The sequence below is a fragment of the Macaca mulatta genome, chromosome 4 (assembly GCF_049350105.2).
Source record: "Macaca mulatta isolate MMU2019108-1 chromosome 4, T2T-MMU8v2.0, whole genome shotgun sequence".
Classification (NCBI taxonomy): domain Eukaryota; kingdom Metazoa; phylum Chordata; class Mammalia; order Primates; family Cercopithecidae; genus Macaca; species Macaca mulatta.
The window spans coordinates 163923537-163947015 of NC_133409.1; the positions used below are offsets into that span (position 1 = coordinate 163923537).

Genomic DNA, 23479 nt, shown 5'->3' on the forward strand with positions numbered 1-23479 from the left:
CCAATAGTACATATTTCATAACATTTCAGCTAAATTAGCACATTCATTTTTGTGTTATATGGGGGTGGGAAAGAACTAACCTTTTCTAGTTTTTGAAAATTAATCAGACATTTTTAGCTTTCATTTTCTTTTGAAATAAGAAATAAAAGTTGCAAATATGAACTTCCACCTTGGCAGGATTAAAAACTCATTCAGGCATGAAGAAAAGCAATATCAAGTCAGGAGAAAAAGGAAATGAGAAGGCTCAAGTATGAAGGTTTGAAATAAAACTCCTGTGCACAATGAGTCCTATCTTTTCAATGTCATCCCTGGTAGCTGCTGATCCCTACAAAGACAAGAACTTATGAATCAGGAAGTATAGTACAGCATGGTTGAGGAAACGCTCTCCGAGGGAGAGCTTCTGCATGACTGCTGCCGCCTTCAGAGAATCTCATAGCCATCACTGATACCTCTAAGGCAGGTATTTAGAAGACGAAAGCTTGACCTGGTACTTGAGAAAAGCCACCTGACCAGGAATATGCATTATGTTACATGAATAAGAAGTAAATTTTTATTGTGTTAAGACATTAAGTTTTGAATTTGTTAGTTTCAGCTGCTAGCATCATTTTAACTAACGTGGACAATTCTTCTTATCATCTCCAGAAATTTTTCCAAAGTGTCTCAAAATAATAACAAATTAAGTAAAACGATATTCTTGCTAGGTAAAGCTAGCTTTCAAGCAAATGTTCTAGACCCCAAATCCCTCCTCTAGAGAAATTAGAGATGAGCCTCCAATTCCCCCACCTGTCACATACTTCCACTACAGGGTTCACAGGAAAGAATATACCCACCACGAAGGTGCCATATAGAATGGGTTTCCTGGCAAATAGGACCTGGAGGTATTGTGATATAATAAGAAATATATTTGTGGATTCTGCCCCAGATTCCTGACATACAGAGCTCCTAAAACCCTGGTGTATAGGGGTGCTAGGATAATTTTTTGTTCTAATATTTGCTCTTTGATCCAGGTTCCTGACACAGAGCTCCTAAGACCTTTGTAATTTTCTGAGTGATAGGAGCATCTGGCACAGAGCTCCTACATTCCTTGGAATTTCCTGGGTGAGAGCAGTATCTTTTGTTTTCTGATTGCCAGGGAACCAACAATGTGATTAGAAGATTGGAACCTTCAGCTCCTGCCCCGAAATCCCTGGACCTCTGAGGAGAGGAGAGGGGCTGAAGGTTGAGTTGATCACTGATGTCAATGACTTAATCAATCTTATCTATGTAATTATGCCTCCATAAAATCCCAAAATGACTAATTTCAAATTAGTCCAACTCAACTCAACAGGTATGGAAAATCCTCCACTCAAGGCTCTTCAAGACCTTGCCCTATGTATCTCTTCATCTGGCTGTTCATCTGTACTCTTTATTATATCCTTTATTAATAACCTGGTAAACATAAAATGTTTCTCTGAGTTCTATGAGACACCACAGCAAATTAATTGAACTCAAAGGAGGGGACCATGGAGACTCCAACTTATAGCCAGTTGGTCAGAAGCATAGGTCACAACCTGGGGCATACAACTGGCATCTCAAGTTTGGGCAATTTTTTTGGGACTGAGCCCTTAACCTGTGGGATCTGATGCAATCTCCAGGTAGCTGTGACAGTACTGAATTGAATTGGAAGACACCCAGCTGGTGTCCACTGCAGAATTGCTTGGTGTGTGGGAAACGCTCCACAGGCACCTGGTTACAGAAGTGTTAAGTGGGTGTGTGAGTAGAAAAAAACACTATGATTTTTCCTATCCATATTATATTCCCACCTCAATTCTAGGTAATCCTTTTAGTTTTCTAACAAGCAAACAAAACAATGAACACCTTAACACTGAGCGCTACCTTAGGAAGCCTTAACTGACTTACAGGACTAAGAAAGGCAAGATGCTTTATGTAAGGTAACAGGTTGTATATTAAGGTTCCTGGATATTTTGTTTATTTGCCTTTTTTGCATGGAGTATCAAAGCAATAAACAATTTTATGTCAGGCTAATAGTGTGGCTGGAACACAAAATTTATAGAAGTAGTAAAAGCAATGATTTACGTTCTAAACTGAAAGGGTAATCACGTGATCTAAGACTGGCAGAATCAAAAGTCAAAACCGCTATCAGTCATCTGGAAGTTTTCAAATATTTAGACATTTGGCAGTAAGTAAACAAAAGGTTTGAATAAGTCACAATTTTTTCCTTAGCTTTTGAGAAAATTATTTTGGTATGTACATTAAATATTAATTGAGATAGTATATTTCAAATATGCATTTTAAATTGTATAGTAATATAGTACTACCACTATTTTAAAACCTTTGTTATAGCTTTGGTAAGGCAGCTATTCAAAATATACTTTAAATTTTTTATTGCCTGATAGATACTGCCCATATAAAATATCCTTCCAGGGATATGACAATAGAGTAATTTTACTGAAACATTTCCTAATTTTTCCAAGAATATTCTGAACAACCACGTATATGGAAATGTGAAATTTTCAACTAAGTGATGATTTTCTGCAGTCATTGAAAGCAAAATAGAAAAATGCAACTGTGAATCTAGACTCAGAGGTTTAAAAAAAATCAGGTAGAGTCCTAAACAAATTAAGGCTGTCCTGGTTCATGCTCTGGCATTAATGTTCGATATGAATTTTGCTAAAACACATGCAAGTACTAGAATTTGTGGTCAACAATTGTGGACAGGTTACATTTTCTTTAAATCCAAGATACTTTTAATTGCTCTAGGCCTGTATTATTAAGAAGATCCATTGAAAGAAAAGATAGAATCCTTGAATTTATATTCTTTTTATTTTATGAGATTCCTAGATAAGAATCTTAGGATTATTATGGTGGGGGAGAATTGGGAGGTTAACTTAACTGGGTTATAGCCTTTGCATCATATAAATAATAGTAACAATAAGTAGTTAGCAGATATCAACCATTGGTCTTAGATGCTATTGCAGAATTCTTTTTACAGAAAGAAAACAAATTCCATATTTTTGAAAAAGTTTACAATCTAGTTAAGTTTTGAAAAACAAATACTTTAAGGATTGATATAAAGCAAAATATTAAAAAGTAAGCGTTACAGGGATGCCAAAGAAGACTGGCATTAATGGATAATATTACCTCCAAAAGAGCTGAATATTTGAGGTTGATCTTAAAGAGTATGATGGGTATAAATTAGTGAAGAGTAGGGAGATAGAGTTCCAGACTACAGCAGGGTAAGAACAGGGAAGAAACACTAGTGGAAATTTATATTTACACACTTTTTCACGTAGGTGAGAGTTTAATTTACCTTGAGAATGCAGCATCTAGGAATTGTGCTTTTTGTGCCTCTTTCAGCAGATTTTTTAGTTCATAATTTTCCTCTGGCCCTGGTTGTAAGATATTTATGCTCGACTGTGTTCATTGTTTTTTGTGAACTTATAAAAATTGCTTTTTTATTAGTCTATAAAAGCCATGTTTGGAGACAGCCTAAAATAAAAATTAATGCAACTTATCACCCTACAGCATGGAACAAGTGCCTGTTTCAGTCTCTTATTTAAGCACCGCAGATGCGTTGAAACCTAATAAAAACAGTTCCCTGGCACATCAACCCTAACCAGAGAGTAAGAAGCTAAAAATCTGTGAATCGCCTACAACCAAAGGGGAGTCTTTTGAGAGCTGCATTGTTAAAACTCTGAGAACAGGTATGTTATGTCTAGAGGCCTAAAATCTGGGCTTTGTGAAGAAGCAAATGTTTATGACTTAGTAAATACTCTTCCTCCTTCATCACCTTGACTTTTTAAAACAATTAGTCCTTTTAACTGTGATATGGCACTCTTTGGCTTTGAAATATATCTTGCTGGACAGAAAAGGAAGCTGCATTCTTTATGGTCCTGAAATAATAATTGCAAGTAGTAAGACATATGAGATGTGCTAGTTTAAGGCATGTTCAATAACTATCTCTCTATATCCATGAGGGTGAGGGTCATAGAAAATACATTAAAATGAGCCAGTTTGGAAAATCATAACAATAACAGCAATGATAATGATTATTACTATATTACCAACACAAACACAGCACACAGCCCTGTGGATGTGATTGTTTCCCAGCAGAGAGCTTGGGCCTCCCAGTTTACTTCTGAATGTGTCCAGGGATGCTGTGCAGATGGCCAGTACTTGCAATGTGAGCCAGCTCACTGGTACACAGAAAGCTGGAGTTTGAGAGGAGAGAGCAAAATACAAGGTGTGTGTCCTAGACTTTCCCATCTAGCCTTCTCATGAGATAGGCCAACAGCCTTCAACAGGTGATGCTTCCTTCAGTAGCCCCACCTCCCTTGGCTCCTGCCCCTGCCCTGGCTCGGGAGTCTTCATGGGAACAGCGTGCCCTTGTCTTAATCAAAAGCAGCCCTGCGGGGAGGAGGCTCAGAAGGAACTGGTAGGAAAATAGCACTCTAATGCTTTTTCCTCAGGTGCTCTCCAGATACGTTCTCAAGGACACATTCATCTGTGAATGCGGATTTTTATTCCTGTGCCTCATTCTGTTGGAGCTGTAGAAAACCAAACTCTCTATCTGGTTAGTTTTTAGGAAAAGTATGCTGGTCCTCCCAAATGTGATAAGAAGCCAGTGAAAATGATCTGGGCATTAAGGCAGCCACAGTGGAAGAATTATAGCTACATAGACACCATCTATACCCCCAGAGCAAGCACATCACATCCAACTCCTGACCCGATTATCTCTGAGCTATGGCTCTTGTGGCTCGGTCCACAAGTCCATGCCTGGGGTTCCCAGAACACAGACCAACTTGTTGTGCAATGAAGACTTTATGAGAAACTTTGTTTTCTCTTTTCCTAAGGGCCTGAAATCAGCAAGCCAAAAAGCATTTTATCCTAATATAGAAAAGAATTAGACAGCAGATGCTTCTTCACAGCAGCCTGTGTGCTGGGGATAGAAAAAAAAATGGCGTAGCCTTCTCTCTGGCAAGAGTTAGGACTGAATCATCATGGGAGTGTTTGTGGTAAAATTACATTTTTCCTTTAGATAGTGGAATTATTATCACTGGGCTATAGACAGCTAGTCCAGAGTGACTTTGATGAGACATACTCTTTTTCACCACATAAAGAGTGTGTCTTTTGACTCCAAGGGAACAAAATATCCAAGAATATCGTCATGGGAGGAGAGCAGATAGGAGACCCTGGAAAAAAGTTGGCTAAGATCAAGAAGGGAGGGGAGCCAGCAAAGTAATGAAGAGGATTTGTTTTCTTTTTGAACTAAGGATGGGGATTCGGTCATGTCTCAATAATCGGGTGAACACAAAAGGTCATTCCAACGAACAAATTTCCCAGTGGCCTCCATGAAGCAAACTACAAAATCAATTCTATATCATCCAACCAAAGACCACCAGTAGGAACTAGGACGCTTTCTTAGGCTTGATGAGTGAAAATACAATTTTGTCTAGAGGTTTATTCAGATCAGGAAGGGAAAGGAGAAAAGAGAATTATTGAGGAAGTTCCTCCAATGTTGGACAACATTGGATTCCCCCCCGCACCCCCCTCTTTTTTTTTTTGACAGACCTCACTGTTGCCCAGGCTGGAGTGCAGTGGTGCAATCCGGGCTCACTGCAACCTTCGCCTCCCAGCTTCAAGTGATTCTTGTACCTCAGCCTCCTGAGCAGCTGGGACTACAGGCGCTTGCCATCACACCTGGCTAATTTTTGTATTCTTTGTTAGAGACGGGGTTTCACCATGTTGGTCAGATCAGTCTCGAACTCCTGGACTCAAGTGATCCTCCCGCCTCAGCCTCCCAAAGTACTGGGATTACAGGCATGAGCCACCGTGCCCGGTGATTTTTTGCATTTCTAATGCTTTAGGTTTTCATCTTTACCTGGCAGTTGCATAGATATCCAACTTGACTCCTTGCCACTAATGTCTTCTCTCATTTAATCAATTCTTCCAGTTGGCCTTTGTTTTATCTTTCTGAAAGATTAAATTTCCCTCTGCAATCCCTTCCCTTTGCTAGCTCCTCATGAACTATCAAAGTCCAGCTTCTTCAACCTGAACATCATCTATAAAATATGGATACTCCCTGCCTCCTCCAATCCTACCTCCCAACAGTCCTCTGATCCAAGATGACTTTCTTCTCACTATTCCTGGAAGATATCTCCTCTTGCATTTCTATGTATTCAGTTGATTATGTTGTTCTCATCAAAAATGGGCACCTCCTTATATACATCTGCTTATCCAAATCTGTCCACTCCCCAAGCCCCTCCTTCAAGATCATCTTCAGTGCTCCTCCAGATGTGTCTTGCGTATCTGAATTTCTATAGCATCTAATGCTTATACTTTTGTAATTTTAGCACTCCATTTAGGCTTATTCAGATTTTTTTCCAACATTATTATGTATTTGTATAGAATGTCTTCTCCATTGAAAGAAAAATCTCCTCTATGACACGAACTGTGTCACAGACATTTTAATATCCCTCATGATAGTTCAAACAGTTTAATATAAACATTCAAAATCTTTTTGTTCCCAAATCAGTTTACGTGTATGTAGCCTTTAAACCTCATTGCCAGCCTTTGGTAATGGGAAAATAAGTCCAAATGAGGCATTCCATTGGAGGCTCTTTTTTTTTTTATTTTTTTATTTTTAAATTTATTTATTATTATTATACTTTAAGTTGTAGGGTACTTTTAAAGTCATCATGCTTCTATCTCTCCTCTCCCCACTAGGTCAAGAGCTCAGGGTGATCTTTGAGCTAACGAGGACGCTAGGTGACACCAAGCCCAAACACTCTCTGAGCAAATGCCTGGTCCTGAGAGGTGATCGAGGTCACACGACTATAAGATATAGGCAGGAACTGAAAAATCACATCTCCAGACTCATCACTTGGTATGTTTTTTCTCCTTTTGTTATATTGCTCCCCAACCTAGCTTTTCTATGGCTGGTGGGCCAGCAAATATTGGTTAATTCAATTTTAGAAAGAAAGAAAAAAAAAAACTAAATAAATGAAAACAGTAAGAGAGAGAAAACAAAATTTAGGGTTGGTGTGAACAGGGTTTTAGCTTTTCAGTTAGGTTTCCAATGCTTCAGGAATACAGGGCATGGATATCAATTATGGCTGTGCTTTTGTTCACTTTGATTCTGTTTTGATATTTTCTTTTTGACATTTTAGAAGTTGCTTTGTATCGAACTAACCACTAACTAACCACATAAGTGGTTGCTTATACCACTAATTATGATCAATTGTCAAAAAAGAGCCACATTATGCCCTCCAAACTGTTGGGTTGCTGCTTCTTTGTTCCAGATAATTCTACCTGAGATAAAGCAAGAATCACAATGTTGGACCTAGGAAGGTAACTACCCAAAGGGGATTCTAATGAAAATATTGATGAAATATTCAAAGTGGACAAATGCATAAAATGTGAAAAAAAGAGTAGAAATTTGATGCATTTTAGAAATACTCTAAGAATCATTACATTTATATTTTAGGATGCCAAGAGGTATTTCTAGAAGGAATAAAATTAACATATCAGTATGGTTTTATAGAAAGAATTCTAAAGCAAGGTTTAAAAGTCCTTGAATTTAGCTGTTTTTCAAGGTATCAGTCATTAAATTCCTTGATTCTCAGTTCCCCCATCAGATGAGAATTACACAACTCACATATTTGCTTTTATTATTAGAAATATATATAAAAGTATGGGAAAATGTATTTACATATTGAATTTACTTTTTGTGGACTTAAAGAAGGGTTGTCCCCTGGGCTGAGACTTATTTTACTGGTTGTGTTATACTGATTTTCCATGTGCATTTGCTAGGAAGAAAATAGTAATAGGATTTTTACTTTTTAAATGTGAGGCTTACCAATCAGGCTCCAAGATGGATGAATTCAACCATATAGCATACAATTTTTTATTCTTTATGCTTCTTTGTTATCTTCCCTCCATTTCTCTCCACATCCCATATTCCATCACCCCATTCTGATCACTGTCAATCACTGCACTGTTTTTTCCTTGCTCTAATGTCCTAACCAGATAGATCCACAACTGACAGGAATTTATCGGGAGAGACACAACAACTCACAACATACAAGCCATATATGAACCTGACAGCCCCTATTAGGGGTGGATGCGCACAGGATAATGATAGAGCCGTTGACAAATAACTAGCAGTTTGGCTCATTTACACTGAAGAGTTTTGCACACTGGGGTAGTTTTGTGCCCATTTATTGCACCTTCATAGGCAGTATAAATCCGATTTAGTCCACTTAACCCTCTACTGTGATTTCTGCTGAGAATGCACTTACATAGTCTCACGGTAAAAGAGATGATCAGAACTGAGCAAAAAACAAAACCAAAAACTTACTTTCTAATTTTCTTTCTCATAATCACCTTTAGGATCACTACAGATCAAACATAACTAGTGTTTCTGCAAAGCAACATTCTTTTTTCATATGTGCAAAGGTAATTCTGTTAACATAATAGTTATTTATAATCTAAGTAGGTCTCCGTTTCTGCTTTCAGCTTGGTGTAGTTTATAGCAGACCAGTGTTAAGATCCAGAAAAAAAAATCAGATAAAACAAACATGTAGAAAATTGAAATGTAAAAATAATATATGCTATTTACAATAGCTCAAAAAATATCAAATACTTAAGAAAGACATGCAAGACCTCTGCACTGAAAATTAAAAACAGTATTCAGACACACTTAAAAACTTGCAAATAGAAGCATATTCCATGTTATAGACTGATGACTCAGTATTTTATTTTTTAATTAAATTCTAAAAATATTCTCAGAGTCAGGGGATGAATTGTAAAGTGTACATTTTATGAACTATGTCCCAGTTCTGGCCACAGCGTCTTACTGATTTCAGCTGCCGACGACTACCTGCTCCCCAGAGAGGACCATTTTATATCTTAATGGTGTCAAAACGAGGGTTACTTCATTTGCAGTTCTGTAAAACCTACAGTCAGATGGGTATGGTGACAGGATCTGGTATAAGCAGTAATCATATTCAAAATTAACATACTAGGGGTTGCTAAGTTGCCTATAACCAATCATAGAAAGGGTGTGAACTAACACATGTAGAATGATTAATAACAGTGTAGTGAGTTAACTAGTGTCCACTCCAAATTCATGAGACACAATTTTTTCAAGGTTTTCTGGTATTTCCAAAGTAACATATATGGTTACTACAATTCCTATCAAGATGCCAACAGGTTTTGCTGCTGTTGCTGTTGTTGGGCTGTTGCAATGGTGGGGTGGGGGTGTGAAGATTGTCGGGCTTATTTAAAAATATATATGCATATGACAGGCTACCTTGTGGAAACACAACGTTGAAGGACTAACACCGTCAGATATCGAGATTTGTTCCAAAGTTTCATAATTAAGACAATGAGGTGTTGGTTCAGTGATAGACCGTCAGATATCAAGATTTGTTCCAAAGTTTCATAATTAAGACAATGAGGTATTGGTTCAATGACAGACCAATACAACAGAATAGAGAATCCAGAAATGGACTCACAAATATATAGTCTCCTGGGGCATAACAAAGTGTAACTGCAATGCAGTGAAGGAAAATATTTTATTTTCAATAAATGATGTCAGCTGAAATGTATATTTGTAGAGGAAGAATTAGTTTAAATCATAATTTAAGGTGGCTCATAGATACAAATGTGAAAGGTAAAACCCTAGGACCTCTAGAAGAAAAGATAATATTTTCATGAAACTTGGGGAGAGAATGATTTTTTAAAACAGGACTCAAAAAGCACTAATTATAAATAAAACTTTGATTAAGATTAAAACAGTTTCATTAAAACACACCATTAGGAGAGTGGTAAGGCAAGTTACAGAGAGGGAGAAGACATTGGCAATGCATACACACACACACACACATGCACACACACACACATATATACACACACAAAAGACTTATATTAGGGATACATAAACTCTTACCTATCAGTAACAAAAAGATATGTCAGTAGAAAAATGAAGTAAGGATTTCAATAAGCACTTCTCCAAGAAACACATCCAAATGGCCAATAAAAATATGAAAAAATCTACCTTCATTAGTTGTCAAGGAAATTCTGACTAAAACATAAAACTCCTACGATACAACCAAATTGACTACAATAACAAAGACTGACAATAGCAAGAGATTGTAAGCATGTAGGGCAACTAGAAGCCTCACACACTGCTAATGGGTGTGAAAAGTGGTACAGCTGTTTGCAAAAGTTTGGCAGTATCCATTAATATATATAATATGCATAGTTTATTACCTAAATGTTTGTGTTCAACAGAAATGCATATGCGTGTGTTCCCAAAATACTATTTGTAAGAGCACAAATACTAATAGATATTTAATCTATTGTTGATACCTGCAATAAGATACTATACAGCAATTGCTATCACATGAATGACTTGAATAATCGCTGCACACACTACTGAGTGAAAAAAAACAGACATAGAAGAGTACACACTATATAATCCGATTTATGTAAATTTCAAATACTGGCTAAACTATGTTGTTAGAAGTCATGAGAGTGATTACTTTTTGGGGAATTGTGGCTGAGCAGGGCATGGGGCTTCTTGGGTGTTAATGTTCCATTTCTTAGTCTGATAGTTAAAGGGGTGTGTTTACTTTGTTCAAATACATCAAACTGAGCACTTGAGATTTTTACACTTTTCTACATGCATAATATACTTCATTAAGAGCTTTCTCAAAAACAATCCAGATCACCTATTCCTTCTGCTTCTACTAATCACTTTAAGTCATTTAATGCAATTACTGTTGCTCTCTAAAATTGCTATGTAGTATCAGTGCAGTATGTAGAACCTGGTCTAAAATAATCAGGAAATTCCAACTTTAACGATTTCATGTTGTCTTTTAAAAATCAACACACATACAATCAAGCTGTCAAGGACCCAGCTTGTCTATCGGAGATAGGAGATTCAGGCCAAGAAGAGAATTTTAATATGGCCATGCATTATCTATAACTTGTAGGATGAATAAAGATAAGAATTAGAGTGGACTTAACTGAAAATAGCCTTGTGATAAAAACAAGTCACTTTATTTCAATGACACTCACTTCCACTGTGATTTTTATCTTGTGCTTATTTAGTTCCTAGGCCCAAACCAAGCCTTCTCAGGTTTTTTTTTTTTTTCTTTTCATTCTTTTCTTTTTTTTTTTTTCTTCAGCTCTGCAAAGTCAATGTAACCTATGGAAATGGAATTGCCCTTTTGCACAATGTCACTGAAGACATAGTAGAGAAGGAAAGCAAGTGTGAAGCCAAAAGTATTTGTGAAGTCTGAACTACCTGTTCTGAACTTAAATTTCAAAAACATTGTTTGAAGTGACTCTGATATTATTTTTATTTACTATATTAGAAACTGCCCTTTCTTAGTTCAGACTTGCAAGCTAGTCACATAAATTAAAGCAGGATCTCATGAGGGCTGATGAGAGAGAGGAGAGAGAGAGAGAGAGAGAGAGAGAAAAGACAGGTAACTTCATACAGGCAAGCGGAAGTATATGTTTTTAGTAAGACTTTGAGGGGACATTGCCAGATTAAAATTCTTGTCCTTAATTTTTCAAATGATACCCTCCTTAGTAAATTTAAATACTATGCCAACTTCAATTCATTCAGATACATCACCTACAATATTAATTTAATTGCTCCTCTATTCCATTCTGGTTTCTCTTGTTGCTCTGACTTTACATTTGGTCATCAAAATATAAAGACAGAGTCACCTCAAAGCAATTTCCCCAAAGGCGTGGAAATAAAATAACTTGGGGCATTTTTAAAGGTAGCTTGAAAGTTCTAGGTAAGAAAATATAAAACTAACGAGAGTGAGAGATGAGAGGGTAAGCAGCCATCCTTAATCTAGTCCTGAGAGATTAGGATGATGACATCTTGTTGTAACAGGAATTCTTTGAGAAGGTGATGAAGGGTGAATAAATGGGTTGTCACTGGCTATTTTACTTAAGGATGTTTGCACCACTATGGTTATGTACCTTTAGAAGACTTCAATTACCTGAAGATGAGGTTAGATATTAACAAAGCCATGTGAAATTTACTGTAATCAGCAAATAGCTCACCACAGGTGAATCCGGAATTATACTCCTCCAATTTAGCAAGGAATAAACTGGAGTTGTCTGACAGGGACAAAAAAACTGATATTTCACAGAAGGTCTGTTCAGAAGGAAATAAAATTTAATTTCTAACAATTTTTTGTGGCTAAAATTGCATTTTAAAAATGTAATAAGCAGCCTCAATAGAAACTCATATAACCAACTGAACCATGCTTATACACACAGCAGTTTTCACCACCTCTTAAGAGACAACAGCTGATAATTTTGATCTGCCTGCTTCCTAGACAAAAGTTCACTGTCTCTGAATTAGCCCCATATTTGGAATCACAGCCCTTTTTTTTTTTTTTTAAATCTATGCACGTTCTTATTGAGCAAATCCTGCACGCTAACTTGCTGCAGAGTAAATCACTGTATGGTCTAAGACGAATGAGCACTCTTCTCCTCCCCCTCATCACCAGTGCTTTATTATATGTCACAGCAATAATGATGGCATGAATAAAGAAACAGTAATCAAACTACCCCACTGTAAATGGAAAGTTTATACTGAGGCTCAAACCATATTCTATTTAGGTGGAGAAATGGGTATCTTTCTCAATGAAATATAGAAAATATCCTATGCTACAGTTGTGGCTAATGCTTCTCTGTAACCAATCTAACAATGTTGGAAAGTTATTAGAAGTCAACTTTTTCCAGGGCTGGTACTTAGTGATATATACGTGGACTTGGACACTGGAAACCTCGGCATGAATAGCTTCACCAAGATAACTGGGCATTCATCATGTCTCATTCAATAAAATAAAGAAGTTAGAAAATAATGCACTCTGTGACATCTTGTATCTGCCATGTAAAATTTTCATCATGTATACGACCTTGCATTTGTAGGATATAGTAAATTCCTCTTCAAAGGTTTTAGCCTGTAATTCGTTAAGTACAATGAGTTCTGAGATCCTCCTTAAAGAACCAATGTATCAGCATGTTCAGCTCCCCTGTTCTTTGTTCTCCGTTTTAAAATTTAACTTCCTTGTTCTCCTCACGCCTAGTTTCAGTAAACAAACTTTCCCACCAGTTCTAATCGGTAGTTCACATCTGTTCCTCTGGTCACCTGCTCTGTCTTGAGTCACTCCTGGTCACCTGCTCCATCCTGAGTCACCCCTGGTCACCTGCTCTGACCTGAATCATCCTGAGTCACCTGTTCTGTAACTGCCCTTCCGACCAAACTACTCACTCCGGCACTATGGCTAGTACCCCTGCTTTCTTTCAAATAGCCAATCAGAATTAGCTTAGACTGTGTAGTCCAACCCTAGCCAATAGGGGAATGACACAGCAGTAGGAGCTACCTGCATCAGGAATAAAAACCCCTTCCCCTCCCTTGTTTGGGTGTGCTCGCCATTGCTCCTTCCGTGAGTCATACCCTTCTATGGAAGTAAAATTGCCTTACTGAGAAAATTGAATTTATGTTTGAGTGCTATTTCTTTTGCTGCACCAAAAATTTATTTATAACACATTTATGAATCTGTATTTGCTAATAATGGCTGCTATTGAAAGATCGGAGAGCTTAGAAGCAACTTTCATCTATATTTTTTGTAAATAAGGTGATGCTGATTCTAGATCTTACCAAGGTGTTAGACAAAACAAGTTATTCCATTGAGTGAAAAATGAAGAGCTTTTGACCCCAGGCTTCTAATACTACACTTGCCTCAGTACCCATGGAAGGCAAATCATTTATACACTAATACTCACATTTGCATTTTATAATTGGTATGGTAGTAAATAGTTTATAAGCAAAATGAAATTCAGTTTAGTTATTAGGAATTCATGTTCACAAAAGGCAAAGATACAAGTGTGTAGTTGGTTTATCAGAATAGGAAAGCAAAGGATTATATGGATTGAGAATGCCAGAGAATTCAAAGATAGAAAGAAAGTTGTGATTCATGTCGCATGTTAGATATGGACTAGGAGCTGAAACCCAAAGAAGTTCAATTACTTGTCCAAGTTCATATAACTAGTTGGGGGTGAAACCAGGGCTATAAGAGAAATCTCTTCTTTGTGATCCAATTCTTACACCACAATACTGTGCTTCTTTTTGAAGATTAGATTTTCATATCTGTAGCTCAATACATTTTAATCATATATCTCAAAATTTCCTTCTAAGTGATTGTTAGGTAAACACGTCTATTTTCAAAAGTAGCAGTATTGCCTCAGGAGGTCACCAGGAGCTTTTAATGCAGTTTTCATTGTCAGTTGTTCTGCTCCAGCTGAAAGCAACAGTCTCCAGGCTCCTGTGCAACCCAAATTCAGAATGTGTTAAAATCCCTGGAGACCGCTCTGCCATGGGGCCCTAAAGAATTCATACAGTCACTAACAAGAGTCCAGAAATAAATTTAGTGGCTAAAATATGGTACCTTGAGTCCCCACATAATGTGAGGCTGTGGGTTCTCTGCCAAAAGTGGGGTCTACAATGTTTGACTCTGTAAGCTTTAGTGTGAAGAAAACCAGGGCTTGGAGGACATCTGAAACCCTCATGACTTTTTAAAAATTTTTTTCCCTCTTGAATTTTAAATAGAGCTGAGCTGTGAGAATCCTTTTAAAGTTTTTGACAATTTCCTAAAATATAGTATGCACATTGCCATTGCCAGGTGATATGAGTAGAGCTCATTTCACCCAAGTCTTACATTGAAAACCAGAAAGCTAAAAGAGACCGTGACTCTTTTTTCAATTAAAAATACCAATTTGACAGATATTTTACTCACAATAGCCTGGTAACAATCTACCCAAATGGCATGTAGTCATGCATTTTCTTTTTCTCCAAGGACTAGCTATGTCTCGTGATTTTCACATATATTATGCAGAAGAAGAGGAAATGTTCAAAGAGGATGCTTAGCTCAAGTGAGTACTCAGTGAATGCGTGGAAGGGAGAACCATTAAGAAAACTGAAACAAGAAGAGAAGCAAGTCATTGTGGGAGAGGGATCGATAGGCACAGCTGATATATCATGCATCTATCCATCCAGTTAATATTTATAAAATAAACTCCATTTTCTTGCAATAAACTCACCGTGTTACAGCAGAAACAGATCAAAAAGGAAACAAAGAAACAGATAATTATTTACAGGTACATATCCTGGTGGATTTTTTCCAGCAGACAGGTTGGAAGTACTAGCTTGGGGATGAAATAAAAATTTACAGATGTTTGTATGGGAGAGGGTAAACAAGGAGTATAATAATTCTTACAAATGGCACCAGAATTCCTTTTAAGGTGGGAATTATGTTTGTTGGGAAATATAACTTAATTGCTTGGGGGAAAAATCGAGATCCTTGTTATTGGTTGGTTCCAAGGTCTCCAAGAATAGAGCTAAGTTGTTCTGTTAGATAAAAGGGTGGTATGTGTGTTTGATTGGGTGGGTAGGAGGGGAGTGCAGGATGGGGAAGACTAGAAGATTCTAGAGCACTTCTAAAAGTGGGGTCTGCAGAATTCTAGGGGTTACTGATACTCTTCTAAAGGACCTGAGAAGTCTAAACTATTTATAAGATAATACTTTGGTGTTACTTGTTTTTACTTATAACATTGACATTTGTACTATTGGTACAAATGCAATGGTTGGTAAAACTGCTGGTGCCTGCGTGAATGAAGGTAGTGGCACTGAAAGATATTTTGTAAAGCTAATCTAATTTAAAAACATCTTTTGGCCTTGTGCAGTGGCTCATGCCTGTAATCCCAGCACTTTGGGAGGCTGAAGTGGGAGAATCATTTGAGCCCAGTAGTTTGAGACTAGCCTGGGCAACATAAGGAGATCCTGTCTCTACGAAAAAATTTCTAAAAATTAGTAGCATGTGGTGGTGCATGCCTGCAGTCCCAGCTACTCAAGAGGCTGAGGTGGGAGGATTGTTTGAGCCCAGCAGGTAGAAGCTTCAGTGATCCGTGATTGTGCCATTGCGCTCCAGCCTGGGCAACAGAGTAAGGATCTGCCTCAACAGAAAGTCTTTCATAAGGCAGTAAACGTTGTTAATTTTATCAAATCTTTTTTTTTAATTTTTGTAAATTATTTTATTTTATTTCTTCCTTGATGAAGGTACTATCAAGGTACTGTCTTCAAACCAGTACAAATATTTCATACTTAATACCTGGTCATTTTCTAACCATTTGAGTAATTTGTTGCACAGTAAGCTACCTCACATCTTTCAGCAAGAAATACATTAAATCTGAATAGTAAAGACATTACATAATGAATTAGGACACAATTAAAATTTGCTTTAAATATTGCTTTGTGGGAGAGGACACCATACTTCTACTCAATGAAGAGAAACATTTTTGCAGTCTAGAGGTCTTTTATTTTTTAACACCTACGAGGCCATGAATTCATAGAGAAGAGGTTCCAGCAGCTCAGGCTCCTTCCCATTGGTTCTCACACAGTGTGCTTCTCTGGGTAGAGCAGGCTGGTGCTTCAATTGAACCCGGGGACCTTTCTCTTTGGCTTCTTTCTTTTTCTGATCATTATCCTTCACGCGTTTCAGGAAGCTATCTCAGCTCTTAGAGTGCTTAATGTGCTCAATACGCACATTAATTCTCTTGGCAAGAATCTTACCCTTAACTTGTTTGTTTACAACAATGTTACAGCATGCTGGGGAACACTGTAGACTCTCCCAGTTTTGCCATGGTGACATTGTGGGCATTCCTTTTTGAACAGTACCCATTCCCTTGATGTCTACAATATCACCTTATAGATTTGCACATACATAGCCAAAGGAACAACTCCATGTTTTTTAAAAGATCTAGAGAACATATATCAGGTGCCTCTCCTCTTTCCCTTTGTGTTCGTCATTTTGGTGAATTACTGGAAGATGGCAGTTCCGGCCAAAAGAAATGATCAAATCTTAATTCTTGAGTTTATATCTGCCTTTCCAAGCATGTATCTGGGCATGGTCATATTTTCTTCATAAACTACAGCAAAAACTATTATAACAGGTAGAATGCAGAAACAGATATGAGAATCAGCCATCTTCTATTATGCCAAAAATTAAATAGGTTTGCAAAAATAAAAACAATGCCATAGTTCATATGTCGTAGAGCAGTTATGCCACCCAATACAGTAGCCACAGCCACAAGTGATGATTCACATTTAAATTAACTAAGATTAGAGTACATATCTAACTCTCAGCCATACTAGCTCACTTCAAGAGCTCAATGGCCACATCAGCACAGAATGCATTTCCATTTTCACAGAAAGTTCTACCGGGCAGCATTGTAATAGAGTATACATATAAAGGTGATTTTTATTCTGTGTTTCTAGACAAAAATGAAGTTTTTAAGAAAAAAACTGAATACTTTCATTGTAATGCGTAAAAATAAGCATTTTTCAATAAAACTGGTCTCTGTTCTCCTCTTCAACTTCACTTCTTTGGGCACTCGGAATCTCCAATTCCCACTGTCAGTCATCTCAGATCAAGGATCAGATGAAGTAAGCATATTTATTTACCCCATAGCCAGAAGGTGTCAACCCCAGGCTGTTCCCAAGCAATAAGGTCATCTTCAGTCAAAAGTCCCCGAACTCAAGTGACCCTGTTGTCGGTAGAGCTCTTCTGTTGTCAGAAGGAAGACAGAGAAGGCAAAAAAATTCTTCTTTCTAGCATGAATTCAAGTTACCCTCTCAAACTTTCTTAATAGCACATTTGCCCCCAAAGTCACAGTTCCCTCTTCTGTGTCCAAATCTGCAATACTTATGACACACATTTCGAAGAATATGGCTCTACCCCAGAGATTTAAGATTGCTAGAAACTGGGACAAGAGAATGCCGGTTAGCAGATGCCAATGCTTTACTTTCCCAATATTTTCTCTTCCTGTGATAACAACCATCATCATTCTTTTTTTAGGAGACAGAAACCCATGCACAGAAATTTGTGTGCTGTTATTCGCAAGGTAACGATATTTGAGTGTTTACTCTCACGCTGGTGTTAATTAGTTCACAGCATATTTAAGTCTGGGAACAAGGCAAGTCAGCTAACATCTCCGAAGGACATCTTTTACACAGCTACATTATGTTCTGACAAAACCCAAGCAGCATTGCCAAGACACCAATGGTGCCTGGTAAACACGGTTTTGGCAGAGTGCAGAGGGATTTTTCTCTACTGGCAACCAGGCAAATCCAGGTTTACAAATGTGCCACTCTTGGTTAATTAGTGACAGTGCTGGCTTTTAATTTAATTTAAAGCAATGTGAGAAAAAAATAAGGAAAAAAAAAGTGGGTAAACAAGCACACTAGTCTCACTGCTGGAGAAATGAAGTTACATAAGCATGAACGATCCAGGCCTGCAAAGAGCTTGATGGATGTGGTTGCTTCTGAAACACAAGAACATCTGGTCACACTGCACAGCTGAGGGGGAAAAAAAAGAAGGGTCCAAATTCATGGACACATTTCTGTCAGAGACATCGGTAAACAGATGGCACTGGTTCCAAATAAAGTCCCATAGATATGCTGAGAGGTTTTGAAAACTCATGTGCCCATAAAGGCATTCTTTCTACTCCTTTATTTCCAGCTCAGTAACTTGTCATTAACTCCTTCCCTATGCACTATCTTCAGAGCAGCGACATTTCTGAAGGCAGAGGCAGTAGTCGTCTGAAGGCAGAGGCAGTAGTCGTCTGAAGGCAGTGGCAGTAGTCGTCTGAAGAGGTTCTGTGCTGTGCTCTTATCCTCGACCAAGTCTGACAGATGTGATGAGGAAGAACCACACACCACGATCTAGGATTTCAGTCTAGGTGGGAACCGTACTGCTACAAGAACCAAAATGCTCCAGATAAATGAAAGGCTAATAGATAGTAATGGCCAGCATTTATTGAACACTGAATATCAGACATTGCTTGTATTATCTCATGTCATCTTCATTCATTTTATATGGTGGCTACTATTATAATAATTTAAATTTTAAGGATGAAGTTCAGATACACTGGATACCTGAAGTTATCTAATTAGTCAGCAGCAAGCTTAAAATTCATACTCCGGTCCCTGCTGGCAAAATAATAGGTTCCTAATTACTTCACTGTCCTGCTGATGAATATTTTGGGATAAATCATGTACTTTTCATTTGAGGCAGACAAGTCCCAGGCAATAAGAAGGTAAGATGCATCATTTAGAGCAGTAAGTTGCTGTAGTCTTTTGAATAGGAAATCATATGTTGTTGAGCAAATATGTCTAGAAACTGAAATTTAAGAGATTTTTGCTTCTTTCTGTGATCTGCTTCTGGTCCAGAAATCTCTTACACATGGAGAGGGGAGGACAGAGAGCGGCAGCTGAAACTCCTTGGAAAGCCAGCAGAAGCCTGTGCTTGCTGCAGAACCAGAACCCCACAGGTTTCGCCCATTGCCCCCACTCAGCTGAAACCAATCAGGAACAGAGTTATTACTCCTAGGAAGAGGACATATCAAAGTTCACTTGTTGCCTTGCTGTTCTAATAGATGATCACAAATACTCACAAACATCAATGTCATCCATGAAGACGAGATACAATAGAAATTAAAAGCATTGGCACGGTGGCTCATGCCTGTAATCCCAGAACTTTGGGAGGCCGAGTCAAGAGATCGAGACCATCCTGGCCAACATAGTGAAACCCCGTTTTTACTAAAAATACAAAACTTAGCTGGGCATGGTGGTGCACACCTGTAGTCCCAGCTACTCGGCAGGTGGAGGCAGGAGAATCGCTTGAACCTGGGAGGTGGAGGTTGCAGTGAGCCGAGACTGCACCAGAGCAAGACTCTGTCTCCAAAAAGTAAAATAAAATAAAATGAAATAAAACAAAACAAAAACACAAATATATACAGACTTAAACACCTTGAACACAATGGTCTGCAGAGAATCTATGCAATCCTACAGCTCTGAAAATCAGACCAGATGCAGGCAACTGGTGATACTGAAGCAATGCATACTTTCATTAAGCATGACTCTAATGATGTAACTTTTTCATCAACCAAAGAGAATCTGGTAATAAGGCCGTCTGCAGAAAAAGACATAAAAAGGCAAAGTCATGACTGTATTATTGCATTACTTATGCTATACAATTTATGAGACCCAGACTTGTGGTCCAAACTGATAGTGGAAATCACGTAAGGCAAAAGAGGATTTTGCATATTTTCTGATTTTCTCACTTCTGAAGCAGTGCAAAACTCCACAAAATAATTTGGTTCTGTTTTTGACTGTTTGCAACTACACTGGTTCACTGAAGTGGTAGAAGGTAGAGAATTAAGACTCAGTTCACTAAATTGAATTTTAGAACTAAAAGAAAAAAATACTTTATTCTTTCAAGGCTCACATTGTTATACATGTAATAATACATGTAAGGATAACAAAATGCTTTATGAATTTACATGGTATGAACTCAGAATACTGGTTATATAGTTTTAGTATGTTTATAATTTGTTACTTCTATCTCTGTCTTCAGATTGGGCCCAGGAGTGATTGCTGATTACTGTATAGCCCGTAGTGAGCCCAATGTTGGACTAAACTCACATGGGTGAAACATATTATGGGCATCCCTTACTGCACTAATACCAGGGAAGTGACATCTGCAGGGAAGTCTGACACTGCGAAAAGGGCACTCCTTTGGAACGTGAGAAGTTCATTAGCTGCAAAACATCTTAGCTCAAAATTAATTCTAGTCTGCGGAAGGGCTCTAGATGGGGTATGACAATACCAACAATGATAATGATAACCGATAACATTTATTGGGTGCTTGTGTATGTTCAAGGCAATGTGCTCAACCCTTTATGGACATGACTTCGTCACAATAACTCTATTCAATTAGTTCCGTAATTATTCTTTATCATCGGAGAATACTGAGGGACAGAGAGGTTAAAACTTGCCCAAGAACAAACACTGCCAAAAACTAAGTCAGAAAATGACAGCTTCTAGATTCAAATTCTAATCCATCTGGTGCCAGAGCCCCTAAATTTAACTCCTATTTTCTGCTGAGTGTATGGGAGATCTGGAAGCAGAGCAAACATATCATTTAACATCTTCTCAGGGACATATTTGAAAGTGGAAGGAGGCACTATTGATAATTACACCAGGACAGCACGAAGTAGGATGTAAAACCATTCTACCTAAGAAGAGTACTGACATGAGACGTGTACCTGCCTGAGAGAGGAAATGACAAGTCTGAAAGCACTTGGACATTAACATATGTCAACTGTCCCCAGATTTTAATAGAAACATTTTCAAAAGAGAGACCACCATCACCAGGTAGGCAGTTCCCCTTATCTGTTTCAGATGAATATGGGCTTAAAAAGTTAGCCTCTGTTTGCCTTTGCCTAATATATTTTAATACCTTTCTCTTAGTTTCATTTTATGCTGTCACAAGCATTTTTAAACATCAAGAACATTTTGCTTTCAAGTATTTGTTGCCTTTCTAGTTTAGGTTGGCATTAAAGTGAGCTGTTTTATATAGACACTAAGGCAGAATTGCAAAATCCCTGCACCCAAATGACCATTTTCAAATGGTTTGGTTTTTAAAGTCTTGGCTGTAGTGAAAATACGCTCACAGCACTCGGTTTAAACTCTTAGTGATTCCAGTATACAGGAAACTGGCTTTGGGAGAAATATTAAATATAGGATTATCAATTCTATCTGTTCTTCTCACACATTGCCTCCCCCAAGGCAATGTACATGTAACAGTAGCATTTCTTTTTAAGCAAGTCTCTAATATCATGAAACTCCTATCACATCTGACACTGTGGGCCACTTCCCTCTTTTCCTGAAACTTTGCTCTGATGATTTTCTGGGACTTTCCTCCTTCCCTGTTTCCTACTCTTCCTCTGTCATTTCTGTTTTCTTTCTCAGCCATTCTGAATGTTGCCACTGTCCCTGGGTCTCACTACTGGCTTCCTGTTTCCATTTTTCTCAATACAATTTGTCATTTGACAATCTCATTGATTTCATGGGTTCAATAAATACTTTCAGGTAATATAAGACTCCCAAATCTATATTTCCTGCTCTAGCATTCTCTCTCAAACCCTACACTCTATCTGTCTAAAATTCTCTATCAGGATTTCAGGATATTTCCTTCTGACATCTCAAATTCAATGCGTGCATCTGAAGCAGGTCTCACATCTCTCTTCTCTTGGCAGCCCTCACCAGTGTCCTGTCTATCCCAGGCATGCCTCTTCCTTTGAATTTCCTCTTTGCAAATGAAACAACTTACCTAGGCTCACAATCTTTGCATCCCTTTTCTTTTCCTCATCCAAAATAATCCAAAATAAAATTAGTTGACACATTCTCTCAGGTCTGCCGTTCTAATACCTCTTAAATATAATATATCACTTTCTCTAATTGTTTCTAGCCAAAGTTGTCCAGAACATTACTGTCTCTCACCTGAAATATGCTAACTGTTCTCTCCCATTCTTAATTCCTCTTTTGCATTCATCCTGTAGTAAAGATTCAACTGCTTTAAAAAAAAAACAGATTGGAGTATGCCATTTTTTTCTTCAAATTTCTGTGCATGCAAAATATCCTGTTCTGTTCACATTTCTCAGGCAGGCATCTAAGATTCAGTATTGATTTGACCCCACCTCATGATTCAGATCTTAGTTGGCATGACATTTCTTCTGTGAGTCCCTCTCTGAACCCATGGGTTGTGTAGCCCTGATCTGAACTCTCCCAGCACCTTTCCCTCCATCATAACCTGCATCGTGCTTTATTGCAAACACTCATTTACTTACTTATCTTCCCTTAGTCTTTCAAGTGTCTACAAGGACAGAGAGAACAGAATGCTTAGTCATATCCCAGTCCTAGCCTGTGGGGGGAATTCAATAAACATTTGTCAAATTAACAAATAAATGAATCTACTCACTGTAAACAAATAAATGGACCTATTCATGCTAAAGTTCTGTGGCTCTGGACAAAGTGACTCATTCTCCCCAGTTTAGCCATTTATCTATCTCAACGCGGTCCTTAGCTGGTCCCACCCCCCAGTCTCCACATGGCTAACCTCAACCTACTTTGACAGAAGTGTAAGTAAAAATGCCCCCTCTACCAAGAAGTCATCTTTGAGTCTCCTGTGACTGACCTGTTCCACTTCTAAACTCTCACAGTATTTTCTGTGTACCTCTTTTATGGTATTGGGTACCTTCCACTTCGTAGCATGCATATTTTACTCCCCAATACATCTGTAAGCTCTCTGAAGACAGAACCTTCGTTTGATTTGTTTTTAATCACCCTAAGTACCTAGTGTAATGCCTTTTAAAAAGAAGCTCAAAAGATCAATATTTATTGATCTAATGAATCAATACGTGGCTTTAATGACCTAATGAATTTCTTATATCCACAAATAAGACACTCTCTTACTTCAAACCATCAAATCTGTATTTCTCAGAACTGTTTTGTACATTTTTATTGAAACAGATTCTCAAT

At 37.9% G+C, this 23479-nt stretch overlaps 1 long non-coding RNA gene across 1 annotated transcript in view; it reads left to right on the top strand.

Annotated features, from left to right (window-relative positions):
- Nucleotides 1-23479, top strand: part of LOC144340557 (uncharacterized) — a 115234-nt gene that overhangs the window by 23297 nt on the left and 68458 nt on the right. The window contains exons 4-5 of the long non-coding RNA XR_013416805.1: nucleotides 6727-6886; nucleotides 14898-14973. This is a non-coding gene — a long non-coding RNA (uncharacterized LOC144340557). The remainder of the gene's footprint in view (nucleotides 1-6726; nucleotides 6887-14897; nucleotides 14974-23479) is intronic.